At 32.9% G+C, this 14324-nt stretch overlaps 1 protein-coding gene across 1 annotated transcript in view; it reads left to right on the top strand.

Annotated features, from left to right (window-relative positions):
* The first annotated feature begins 454 nt into the window (after positions 1-454).
* LOC110446179 (sex peptide receptor-like) overlaps positions 455-14324 on the top strand; it is an 88606-nt gene continuing 74736 nt past the window's right edge. The window contains exon 1 of the mRNA XM_021491200.1: positions 455-1145. The gene's annotated coding sequence lies outside the window, so the exon portion shown is untranslated. The remainder of the gene's footprint in view (positions 1146-14324) is intronic.

Genomic DNA, 14324 nt, shown 5'->3' with positions numbered 1-14324 from the left:
TTGTACTTGTTTTCGAATCCTCTTTGTTGATTTTGTATTATTTTGTCACTGCCATATATTGAATAAAAATACTGTTTAAACTAAACGACTCCTTGTAACTGTTTTCACGGCTTTTGACATTTTTTGTTGTTGGTGTCTCTTTTTGAATTGACTGTTTTCACTGCTCCTGATGTCATTTTGGGCCGTAGATTCCTGTTTTCATAGCTTTTCGTGTCATGTTGGGCTGTAAATACTCGGCATACTTTACACTTTTTTAGCCCTCTGTTTTTTTAGCCCTCTGTTTTTTTAAGCCCTCTGTTTTTTGTTATATAAAGCGTTGTGATGATTTCAGAAAAGTCTCAAAAGTATTAAATATCAAATAGAGATCGCCTACTTGGCTTCTTGTTATATTTTTGTCTCCCTCTTTCCTGTGATGTTTCAGATGTCAATGGATGCCGCTTCCGGAGAAGCATCTTCAACACGACTTGAATGACGGAAGCCAAATAAGGCCTGAAATTGGTATTTTGACGTAAACAATTATAAGAAGGCCCGTACCTGGTGGTATTGATCGCCCCTGCTGTAAGTCGGGTACCTGCTATGACACGCTCTGGATACAGGCAGCTGTCAGTTGGACAGTACGGCCCAGCCACACGCTCATTACCGGACAAACCCATCCCTCCTTTCCGTACGCTGCGATAGTCCACTGTGAACAAGTGGCCCCGGCAGCATTCCACGTGTCGGCGTCCGTGAGTGTTGGGCCTCCATACTAGTCTTAGCTGCTCGCGCTGTGTCGGAGAAAACTAAGAGTGCTACAGCCAGGCGACAGGACCGGAGAGGCGCGCCAGGCTCCCGGAACTCCGTGATTGAGATACGTAGTATGATCAGTAAACATTACAAGTAAATCTTGTTGGGAACAAATTGGCTTAATACTGATGTGATTCGAGTCTTAACTCGGAAAGGGATGCTAGCCTCACAGTGTTAGAAATAGTCCACGGTGTGAGTACTTCGGGAAGAGGACTTCCAAAGTTTTCTTCTTGTTATAATACAGTTACATGTCTATATCTGAAAAAAAGGAAAAATTATACCACACGGGAATTATGATATACCCAAAGGAGAAAATCCATATGGAAATAAGGAAATGGGGATGAAAGTTCGTGTATGACAAGGTAAGAATTGCTTTTCTTTGTTTAGTATTGAAATTCTTGTATTGACAAAGTAGATGCGATCAATTTCCTCGTAGTCTATTGAATGGCACCTACATTTATTTCGCTAATGGTGTATGTGTTTAATTGATCACAGAAGAGTGCGGGATATTAATTTCTCATTAACGCTGAAAATGGACCCGCTTATCTGGATTCTCGCGTCCTATTTAATTGTACATTTAGACAAAAATAGAAATACTTGTCAATAATGTCGCCTGACTGTTTTTCTGTTTTCGTACTATCACTGACAAAATACATAGACAGCAAATCGAACTAGGCCTTCTGTTTAAGTCACAGCCTTAGATATCGAGCCGTTTATTTTAATTGCCAGGAGTGTCCACAAAGTCGGCGTTGTTACCATGAAGGTTCTATAGAGCTTAGGGAGTGACGGATTCACGACCTTGGCATGTGTCGCAGACAAGTATTAACAGCAACTAGTGTTATTTATACATATCCTACACAGATATTACACCAGGTAATATTATACCGTACCTGTTCTACAGGTGATGTCAAGGTAATAAACAGGTGTTCTACAGTTAATAAACATTCTGTCACAATGGCATCCGCCGTACCTGTTATACAGGTGATGTCCAGGTTATAAACAGGTGTTCTACAGTTAATTAAATTTTGGAACAAACATTCTGTCACAATGTCAGCCGCGGTACCTGTTATGCAGGTGATGTCCAGGTAATAAACAGGTGTTCTACAGGTAACAATGTAACAAACATTCTGTCACTAGTCGTACCTTGGCTATGTCAGCCGCCGTACCTGGACGAGTCTGGTTTTGTGGTTGCTGCTTGCTCGATTCCCAATACTGTACAATATAACATTGTCGTTATAACATGTGTCGTCATGCTACTGCATCAATACAAAATGTACAACATTTAATTTGGTATTCTTTCGTTTCCTAAATTTCTATTTAGTAGAAGTGTCACTGTCAAATTAAACGCATGTTAACGATGTCGATATTTCATTGGTCAAAGGTTTGTTGCCGTCGATGAATTGTTCCGTTTCAATTTCACCTTGAATTTTTTTTTGTCTTTTTTTGTCTTTGTTTTGACCCCATCTTGTACCGAATTCGTGTGGTTTGTTTTTACCTTGACATCCTTTGTGTGTTGTTTTGTTTTAACCTCACATTGACATCCTTTATGTATAGTTTGATTTAACTTCTAATTGACATTATTTGTGTGTTGTGTTGTTTTAACCTCACATTGACATCCTTTCTGTGTTGTTTTGTTTTTATTTCACATTGACATCCTTTATGTGTTGTTTGATTTAACTTCTAATTGACATTATTTGTGTGTTGTTTTGTTTTGTTTTAACTTCATATTGGCATCTTTATGTGTTGTTTTGTTTAAACTTCACATTGACATCCTTTGTGTGTTGTTTTGTTTTAACTTCATATTGGCATCTTTATGTTTTGTTTTGTTTTAACTTCATATTGACATCCTTTATGTTTTGTTTTGTTTTAACTTCATATTGGCATCTTTATGTGTTGTTTTGTTTAAACTTCACATTGACATCCTTTATGTTTTGTTTTGTTTTAACTTCACATTGACATCCTTTATGTTTTGTTTTGTTTTAACTTCTATTTGACGTCCTTTATGTTTTGTTTTGTTTTAACTTCACTTTGACATCCTTTGTGTGTTGTTTTGTTTTTACTTCACATTGACATCCTTTATGTGTAGTTTTGTTTTTACTTCACACAGACATCCTTTGTGTGTTGTTTTGTTTTAACCCTATTTGACATCCTTTGTGTTTTGTAATGTTTAAACTTCTCATTGACATCGTTTGTGTGTTGTTTGATTTAACTTCTAATTGACATTATTTGTGTGTTGTTTTGTTTTAACTTCACATTAACATCCTTTGTGTGTTGTTTTGTTTAACTTCACATTGACATCCTTTGTGTGTTGTTTTGTTTAACTTCACATTCACATCCGTTGTGTGTTGTTTTGTTTAACTTCATTTTGACATCCATTGTGTGTTGTATTGTTTAAACTTCACATTGACATCGTTTGTGTGTTGTTTGATTTAACTTCTAATTGACATTATTTGTGTGTTGTTTTGTTTTGTTTTAACTTCACATTGACATCCTTTATGTTTTGTTTTGTTTTAACTTCACATTGACATCCTTTATGTGTTGTTTGATTTAACCTCACATTGACATCCTTTGTGTGTTGTTTTGTTTTTAATTCACTTTGACATCCCTTGTGTGTTGTATTGTTTTAACCACACATTGACATCCTTTATGTATTGTTTTGTTTTAACTTTACATTGACATCTTTTGTGTGTTGTTTTGTTTTAACTTCACTTTAACATCCTTCATGTGTTGTTTTGTTTTAACTTCACATTGACATCCTTTGTGTGTTGTTTTGTTTTTACTTCACATTGACATCCTTTGTGTGTTGTTTTGTTTTTACTTCACATTGACATCCTTTGTGCATCCTTTGTGTGTTGTTTTGTTTTACTTCACATTGACATCCTTTATGTATTGCATTGTTTTAACTTTACATTGACATCCTTTGTGTGTTGTTTGATTTAACTTCCTTTGTGTGTTGTTTTGTTTAACTTCACATTCACATCCGTTGTGTGTTGTTTTGTTTAACTTCACATTCACATCCGTTGTGTGTTGTTTTGTTTAACTTCACATTGACATCCTTTATGTATTGTATTGTTTTAACTTTACATTGACATCCTTTGCGTGTTGTTTTGTTTTAACTTCACTTTAACATCCTTTATGTGTTGTTTTATTTTTACTTCACGTAGACATCCTTTATGTATTGTATTGTTTTAACTTTACATTGACATCCTTTGTGTGTTGTTTTGTTTTAACTTCACTTTAACATCCTTTATGTGTTGTTTTGTTTTAACTTCACATTGACATCCTTTGTGTGTTGTTTTGTTTTACTTCACATTGACATCCTTTATGTGTTGTTTTGTTTTAACTTCACATTGACATCCTTTGTGTGTTGTTTTGTTTTGTTTAACTTCATATTGACATCCTTTGTGTGTTTTTTTGTTTAACTTCACATTGACATCCTTTGTGTGTTGTTTTGTTTTAACTTCACATTGACATCCTTTATGTGTTGTTTGATTTAACTTCTAATTGACATTATTTGTGTGTTGTTTTGTTTTGTTTAAACTTCACATTGACATCCTTTGTGTGTTGTTTTGTTTTAACTTCACATTGACATCCTTTATGTGTTGTTTTTGATTTAACCTCACATTGACATCCTGTGTGTGTTGTTTTGTTTTTACTTCACATTGACATTCTTTATGTGTTGTGTTGTTTTAACCTCACATTGACATCCTTTGTGTGTTGTTTTGTTTTTTATTCACATTGACATCCTTTGTGTGTTGTTTTGTTTTAACCCTTTTTGACATCCTTTGTGGTTTTGTTTTTTGTTTTTTTAACTTCATATTGACATCCTTTGTGTGTTGTTTTGTTTTTACTTCACATTGACATTCTTTATGTGTTGTATTGTTTTTACTTCACTCTAACATCCTTTGTGTGTTGTTTTGTTTTAACTTCACATTGACATCCTTTGTGTGTTGTTTTGTTTTAACCCTTTTTGACATCCTTTGTGGTTTTGTTTTTTGTTTTTTTAACTTCTATTTGACATCATTTATGTGTTGTTTTGCTTAACTTCACATTGACATCCTTTGTGTGTTGTTTTGCTTAACTTCACGTTGACATCCTTTGTGTGTTGATTTGTTTTAACTTCACATTGACATCCTTTGTGTGTTTTTGTTTTGTTTGTTTTAACTTCTATTTGACATTATTTGTGTATTGTTTTGTTTTAACTTCACATTGACATCCTTTGTGTGTTGTTTTGTTTTAACTTTACATTGACATCCTATGTGTATTGTTTTGTTTTAACTTCATATTGGCATCTTTATGTTTTGTTTTGTTTTAACTTCATATTGGCATCTTTATGTTTTGTTTTGTTTTAACTTCACATTGCCATCCTTTGTGTGTTGTGTTGTATTGTTTTAACCTCACATTGACATCCTTTGTGTGTTGTTTTGTTTTTACTTCATATTGACATTCTTTATGTGTTGTATTGTTTTAACTTCACATTGACATCCTTTGTGTGTTGTTTTGTTTTAACTTCACATTGACATCCTTTGTGTGTTGTGTTGTTTTAACCTCACATTGACATCCTTTGTGTGTTGTTTTGTTTTAACTTTATATTGACATACTTTGTGTGTTGTTTTGTTTTAATTTCACCTTGGCATTCTAAATGTGTTGTTTTGTTTTAACTTCATATTGGCATCTTTATGTGTTGTTTTGCTTAACTTCACCTTGACATCCTTTATGTGTTGTTTTGTTTTAATTTCACCTTGACATCCGCTATGTGTTGTTTTGTTTTAACTTCACTTTGACATCCTTTATGTGTTGTTTTGTTTTAATTTCACCTTGACATCCGTTATGTGTTGTTTTGTTTTAACTTCACCTTGACAACCATTGTGTGTTGTTTTGTTTTAACTTCTATTTGACATCCTTTATGTGTTGTTTTGTTTTAACTTTACATTGACATCCTTTGTGTGTTGTTTTGTTTTAACTTCACATTGACATCCTTGATTTAACTTCTAATTGACATTATTTGTGTGTTGTTTTGTTTTGTTTTAACTTCACATTGACATCCTTGATTTAACTTCTAATTGACATTATTTGTGTGTTGTTTTGTTTTGTTTTAACTTCACATTGACATCCTTGATTTAACTTCTAATTGACATTATTTGTGTGTTGTTTTGTTTTGTTTTAACTTCACATTGACATCCTATGTGTATTGTTTTGTTTTAACTTCACATTGTTTTTACTTCACATTGACATTCTTTATGTGTTGTGTTGTTTTAACCTCACATTGACATCCTTTGTGTGTTGTTTTGTGTGTGTTGTTTTGTTTTTACTTCACATTGACATCCTTTGTGTGTTGTTTTGCTTAACTTCACCTTGACATCCTTTATGTGTTGTTTTGTTTTAATTTTACATTGACATCCTTTGTGTGTTGTTTTGTTTTAACTTCACTTTAACATCCTTTATGTGTTGTTTTGTTTTAACTTTTCATTGACATCCTTTGTGTGTTGTTTTGTTTTAACTTCACATTGACATCCTATGTGTATTGTTTTGTTTTAACTTCAGATTGATATCCTTTATGTGTTGTTTTGTTTTAACTTCACATTGACATCCTTTGTGTGTTGTTTTGTTTTAACTTTACATTGACATCCTTTGTGTATTGGTTTGCGTTGTTTTGTTTTAACTTCACCTTGACAACCTTTGTGTGTTGTTTTGTTTAAACTTCACATTGGCATCCTTTGTGTGTTGTTTTGCTTAACTTCACATTGACATCCTATGTGTCTTGTTTTGTTTTAACTTCACATTGACATCGTTTGTGTGTTGTTTTGTTTTAACTTTACAATGACATCCTTTGTGTGTTGTTTTGTTTTAACTTTACATTGACATCCATTGTGTATTGTGTTGTTTTAACTTTACATTGACATCCTTTACGTGTTGTTTTGTTTTAACTTCACATTGACATTATTTGTGTGTTGTTTTGTTTTAACTTCACATTGACATCCCTTGTGTATTGTTTTGTTTTAATTTAACCTTGACATCCTTTATGTGTTGTTTTGTTTTAATTTCACCTTGACATCCGTTATGTGTTGTTTTGTTTTAACTTCCCCTTGACATCCTTTGTGTGTTGTTTTGTTTTAACTTTACATTGACATCCATTGTGTATTTGACATCCTTTGTGGTTTTGTTTTTTGTTTTTTTAACTTCATATTGACATCCTTTGTGTGTTGTTTTGTTTTAACTTTACATTGAAATCCTTTGTGTATTGTTTTGTTTTAACTTTACAATTACATCCTTTGTGTGTTGTTTTGTTTAAACTTCACATTGACATCCTTTGTGTGTTGTTTTGCTTAACTTCCCTTTGACATCCTTTGTGTGTTGTTTTGTTTTAACTTTACATTGACATCCTTTGTTTATTGTTTTGTTCTATCTTTACATTGACATCCTTTATGTGTTGTTTTGTTTTAATTTCACCTTGACATCCGCTATGTGTTGTTTTGTTTTAACTTCACTTTGACATCCTTTATGTGTTGTTTTGTTTTAATTTCACCTTGACATCCGCTATGTGTTGTTTTGCTTAACTTCACATTGACATCCTTTGTGTGTTGCTTTGTTTAACTTCACATTGACATCCTTTGTGTATTGTTTTGTTTTAACTTCACAATGACATCCTTTATCCTTTATGTGTTGTTTGATTTAACTTCTAATTGACATTCTTTGTGTGTTGTGTTGTATTGTTTTACCTTCACATTGACATCCTTTGTGTGTTGTTTTGCTTAACTTCCCTTTGACATCCTTTGTGTGTTGTTTTGTTTTAACTTTACATTGAAATCCTTTGTATATTGTTTTGTTTTAACTTTACATTGACATCCTTTGTGTATTGTTTTGTTTTAACTTCACAATGACATCCTTTATCCTTTATGTGTTGTTTGATTTAACTTCTAATTGACATTCTTTGTGTGTTGTGTTGTATTGTTTTAACTTCACATTGACATCCTTTGTGTGTTGTTTTGCTTAACTTCACTTTGACATCCTTTGTGTGTTGTTTTGTTTTAACTTCACCTTGACAACCTTTACGTGTTGTTTTGTTTTAACTTCACTTTGACATCCTTTGTGTGTTGTTTTGTTTTAACTTTACAATGACATCCGTTATGTGTTGTTTTGTTTTAACTTCACCTTGACATCCTTTGTGTGTTGTTTTGTTTTAACTTCACCTTGACAACCTTTGTGTGTTGTTTTGTTTTAACTTCACTTTGACATCCGTTATGTGTTGTTTTGTTTTAACTTCACCTTGACAACCTTTACGTGTTGTTTTGTTTTAACTTCACTTTGACATCCTTTATGTGTTGTTTTGTTTTAACTTCACATTGACCTCCTTTGTGTGTTGTTTTGTTTTAAATTTACTTTGACATCCTTTGTGTGTTGTTTTGTTTTAAATTTTCTTTGACATCCTTGGTGTGTTGTTTTGTTTTAAATTTACATTGACATACTTTGTGTGTTGTTTTGTTTAACTTCACATTGACATCCTTTGTTTGTGGTTTTGTTTAACTTTACATTGACATCCTTTGTGTATTGTTTTGTTTTAACTTTACAATGACATCCTTTGTGTGTTGTTTTGTTTTAACCTCACATTGACATCCTTTGTGGGTTGTTTTGTTTTAACTTCACATTGACATCCTTTTTGTGTTGTTTTGTTTTAACTTTACATTGACAGCCTTTGTGTATTGTTTTGTTTTAACTTTACAATGACATCCTTTGTGTGTTGTTTTGTTTAACTTCACATTGATGACATCCTTTGTGTGTTGTTTTGTTTTAAATTTTCATTTACATCCTTTGTGTGTTGTTTTGTTTTAACCTCACATTGACATCCTTTGTGGGTTGTTTTGTTTTAACTTCACATTGACATTATTTGTGTGTTGTTTTGTTTTGTTTAAACTTCACATTGACATCCTTTGTGTGTTGGTTTGCTTAACTTTGACATTCTTTGTGTGTTGTGTTGTATTGTTTTAACTTCACATTGACATCCTTTGTGTGTTATTTTGTTTAACTTCACATTGACATCCTTTGTTTGTGGTTTTGTTTAACTTTACATTGACATCCTTTGTGTATTGGTTTGTTTTAACTTTACATTGACATCCTTTGTTTGTTGTTTTGTTTTAAATTTACATTGACATTCTTTGTGTGTTGTTTTGTTTTAAATTTACTTTGACATCCTTTGTGTGTTTTTTTGTTTTAAATTTACATTGACATCCTTTGTGTGTTTTTTTGTTTTAAATTTACATTGACATCCTTTGTGTTTTGTTTTGTTTTAACTTTACATTGACATCCTTTGTGTGTTGTTTTGTCTTAAATTTACATTGACATCCTTTGTGTGTTTTTTTGTTTTAAATTTACATTGACATCCTCTGTGTGTTGTTTTGTTTTAACTTCACTTTAACATCCTTTATGTGTTGTTTTGTTTTAACCTCACATTGACATCCTTTGTGGGTTGTTTTGTTTTAACTTCACATTGACATCCTTTTTGTGTTGTTTTGTTTTAACTTTACATTGACAGCCTTTGTGTATTGTTTTGTTTTAACTTTACATTGACATCCTTTGTTTGTTGTTTTGTTTTAAATTTACATTGACATACTTTGTGTGTTGTTTTGTTTAACTTCACATTGACACCCTTTATGTGTTGTTTTGTTTTAACTTCACATTTACATCGTTTGTGTGTTGTTTATCCTTTGTGTGTTGTTTTGTTTTAACTTCACTTTGCCATCCTTTGTGTGTTGTTTTGTTTTAAATTTTCTTTGACATCCTTGGTGTGTTGTTTTGTTTTAAATTTACATTGACATACTTTGTGTGTTGTTTTGTTTAACTTCACATTGACACCCTTTATGTGTTGTTTTGTTTTAAATTTACATTGACATACTTTGTGTGTTGTTTTGTTTAACTTCACATTGACACCCTTTATGTGTTGTTTTGTTTTAAATTTACATTGACATACTTTGTGTGTTGTTTTGTTTAACTTCACATTGACACCCTTTATGTGTTGTTTTGTTTTAACTTCACATTTACATCGTTTGTGTGTTGTTTATCCTTTGTGTGTTGTTTTGTTTTAACTTTACAGTGACATCCGTTATGTGTTGTTTTGTTTTAACTTCACCTTGACACCCTTTACGTGTTGTTTTGTTTTAACTTCACTTTGACCTCCTTTGTGTGTTGTTTTGTTTTAACTTTACAATGACATCCGTTATGTGTTGTTTTGTTTTAACTTCGCCTTGACAACTTTTACGTGTTGTTTTGTTTTAACTTCACTTTGACATCCTTTATGTGTTGTTTTGTTAAACCTCACCTTGACAACTTTTATTGGTAACTTTTTTTTTAAACATTTTGACGTGAACATTATTGCTTTTGTGTACAACTCAGCACGATAGGAGACAGTTGTTCTGATCACTGGTCAACGTTTTATATGCTTTGTCGGAAATAATGTGTCAGCGAAATTTTTAATCTGAGTCTTAATTTTCCTACGAAGCTCTTACTCAAAACAATACAGATGAACATACTGACATTGACCCTGGTTGATTTTGCTGGAGGAACTGTAGGATATCACGGCTTGTGTTCCTATTGTTCTTGTATACCTGTAGAAATTCTACCCGGACCGGTCACTGTCGGTCAGTGCCCGTTGTCTCTGGTTCAATGTTTTGGTCATTTATCCTAGTAATAAACAGTGGATGTGTCTGTTACATGAACTGTTTTAATTGATTGGATCTATCTCTAGGTTCGTCAATTCCGTAACTACAGGTTTGTTGTCATGAGTCTCCCAGGAGATACAGTCATTAATTTATACAGGTGGAACATGTACATATTGATAACTCTGATACTAATTGCATGGTGTTAAGGCACCAGTAAGTGTGAAATGTTCGTCTTCCACACGTGGCCGTGCTACACTGAGTCACCCGCTAGATGTGTAGCTGTCTGGGAAACGACACCGACATCATATTTCATATAGCTAGACCATTTTAATATTCTGCATTGACTTCTGAAATGTCGATTCCTTTTATTTAGTTGTATGTCTGCTGACGAGTATACAGCGATAGTGGGGCCATGTAGACGTGTAGGCTCGGTAATACAATAAAATACATCTACCAGTGACTCGATATATTCGAAATGCAGGAGAATAAGTTAGAAACTATTTATTTTTATATCCTCGGAAATGTTTTATAAAAAGTTATACATGTACATTTCATTTATCAAAATGACTGAGTCAGTGCTTTCACACTTTGGACACCGGAGTTCGTAGTTTGCACAGAAACACATCTGATCCAATAGTATAACCGTTTATTACAAACCAGTGACAGTATATCCGTGTTTTTAATAAGTCATATTTACAAAATACATGCAATATATTATAACTAATTACAATTAATCAATTAAATTGATAACCCTTTCACCTTAAAGAACATGTTATTGTTATATTCTAGCATCCGGTTCACGGAGTTTGGATTTATATATTTGCACTGATATACCCGCTGTCACGTGACCGTATTGATACTCAACACGTTCAATAATACACCAAAATAAATAAATTATACAAAAACAAGCGTTAAAAATGCATTAATTCGCGATACAGAAGCAAAACCAGACACATACTTATATATTGTTTACAGCCCGTTTTAATATTTCATTTACATAATGCTATTGAATTCGTTATTTACATAATGCTATCGAATTCGTTATTTACATAATTATGTACTTTTAAATTACATGTAATGAAATCTGACATTAAAAAAAATCCGGTTGTGCGTTGTTAAACGGTTTTGTTCACACGGAATTTGTGCGATGCATGGCAGCAGAATAAACTGATGTCGATAATGCGTCTTACTCTATAAGATATGTCATGCATTATTATTCTGACAGTAATGTAGACCGAATACTTAGTCTCTGAACACGTAACATTCTAATGTCTAGTTTTAACGTTTTATACTTACAAAATGTATTTCTTTTTTAATTTTCCCCTCTTTATGAAATGATGAAATGAGACATAAGAATGTTATGTTTTTAGATACTGAAGTATTTGGTCTAACGCTATCGTGTTAATTTCTTTCTGCCATATTTATTTTGAAAACAATGTATGGTGTATATTGTTGATAAATCTATTTTAAAAAAAGAATTCTATTTTAATATAAACAGCAAAATTAATTTTTTGACTACTTTTTAATCAATAAACCCGATATTTAGCTATCATTAACTGCCTAATGCATAAATATTATATTTCACCCAAAACCAATCTCTCAGAAGAACCATGAAAAAATAACTTTCGGTTGTTGTATTACGTGGTATATTCCCTTACCACGCCTTGGGGTTTTGTTTGCCACTGTGTGGTACTTTGTCACGTGTTGTGGTACTTACGTGTGGTGATGCAGTATAACCTGTTGAGGTGTGGTAAGATGTGTTTTGGGCGCTGTGCCATGTGGCATGGTATTGGTCTTTGTCACGTGAAGAGGTGTTGTTTCACGTGTTGTGGCGTTGCATCACAGCTTGTGGTGCTGTATCACGTTAAGTGGTGCCTTGTCACGTGGTAATAAACCTTATCATGCCTTGTGATGCTGTTTCACGTCGTCCACTACATATACACGAGTTAGCATTCATAATACTGTATTAGATACTACCTAATAATGATGACGTCGACACAACACGACTTGTCGTTTACTAATATATCTACATAGCCTCCGTGCTTACACTGAACGTCTCCATATTGATGGAACATTTGATAATTAATGTGTAAACTAAGTTATTGCCATAAACTAACTAACACGGCAGGTAATGATTAAAATTGACCACTATTGACCTATGTGTGATGCATAACTTATGTTATAATGAATATCCAGCAGTTTTCTACGATATCGCACCACACTCCCGCTTATTCGATGGAACATCCGATATCTTCTCTGAAACTTAACTTTGAAAGTCTATAGGTTGCTGATTTCAAATTCAAACAGCAGTGCTGGATCGGTATCGAACACTCAAAATAATTTAAATTATTCAAACGTGACTTTGGATTAGTATTACATAAAGAATATTCAAATATGAATACTAAACAACCAATACAGCATGGAATGTTCAATTTGACCTGATTTTACAACCCTGAGATTTATTTCGTGTTAACACGTTCACCCCTCTCCCCGTGAGCTTATAGGCAGGAAATAAGGCATAAAAACCTATAAAACCCCTTTTGAATTCGGTATGAAATTGGACATATCATAATGTGTTTTAACCATGAAAAATTGTGCGTTCCAAACGAAATTAAAAACAAACTCATTTAAAAAAGATAAATTCAATTTTATTCTTTGCACACTACACCCTACTTCTATAAATCAATATTGCTAATATGATATTGAGCCTTACAGACGCATCAAAGCAGGCCTATCGAATCAGATCTTTTACAGTTGGCATGGACTAATCGCAAACATATTTGAATGGGCTCGTTTCGAGCATACGAAATAAAATTACGTTGAATTTCCGTTTTATCGCCCTCACTCTGGATCCAAGGTTATCGACAATTACGGAAGAACAATAACGGCCAGTAAGTTGTATAATACAGAGTAACATGTTGAATTTTCCTGCCAAATCATAACCAGAAATCGCGCACGTGCTCATACAGTAATAACTTCTGTAGTATGTAAAGCCTATTGAACAGCCAAGCTATTTCAAAAAAGTATTGCTTGGAGTTAACGAAAAAATTGTTTCTGGCAATAGCTATATAAGATCTGGGATAAGACTCGCTACTATAACAGACCCGAGATTGCAGTCAGAGCCTTTGTATACGGCTATTGGCACCTGTTGCCACGTGCTTTATCAGCTAGCCCCTTTATTTAATCAAATGTTTTATTTTTAAAGGCTATCAAATAGTTCAACGAAAGTGGAATAAAACAATACGTTTTTCATAATAAATAGTTTGGGGCTTTAAGCAGAACGTCTATAAATATAAAAGCTGTCAATGACTTGAAGAATTTGTTTTCTAATGAAATAAATATAATCTCAAAAAGCGGCCGTTTGTGTTTACATCACGATCGTAGTGAAATAGTTCATTAAAACATATGATACATAATGTGTTTTTGCATGTTATGGAAACACGTACGACCCGTAACCCTGTAATCTGGTAGGTTCGAACCTTAGTAAGATTGTGATAATTATTATTACGTCGTTCAGATATAACTTGAAATTGCTCAAAACAAAATTCTCTTGCAATAAAATCATTCCAATGAATGTCGCACTCGCGCTCACTGTTGATAATTTATAACTCTGTGAAATAGCTGATATATCGATATAACAGGTGTTTTTCACTGGCGATAAACTGTAACACTGTGAAACGGTAACTGATCTAGAACAGAGCGAACCATACAATAATCGTTAACACTATATAAAACCTTCAAACTGTCTTCACTGTCATTTAACAAAATGTAATGGTTATACTTTTCAAAGAGAAATTTGATGAAACGGAAAACCTGATTTATGTTCACTGCTTATCTCGGTGTTTCGACGATAAACGTGCCGTCAAGCTATGCTGTAAGTGTGCACCA

The sequence above is a fragment of the Mizuhopecten yessoensis genome, unplaced genomic scaffold (genome assembly GCF_002113885.1).
Source record: "Mizuhopecten yessoensis strain PY_sf001 unplaced genomic scaffold, ASM211388v2 scaffold2599, whole genome shotgun sequence".
Lineage (NCBI taxonomy): Eukaryota > Metazoa > Mollusca > Bivalvia > Pectinida > Pectinidae > Mizuhopecten > Mizuhopecten yessoensis.
The sequence above is the reverse complement of the archived record's forward strand: the minus strand, read 5'-3'. Positions and strand labels throughout refer to the sequence as shown.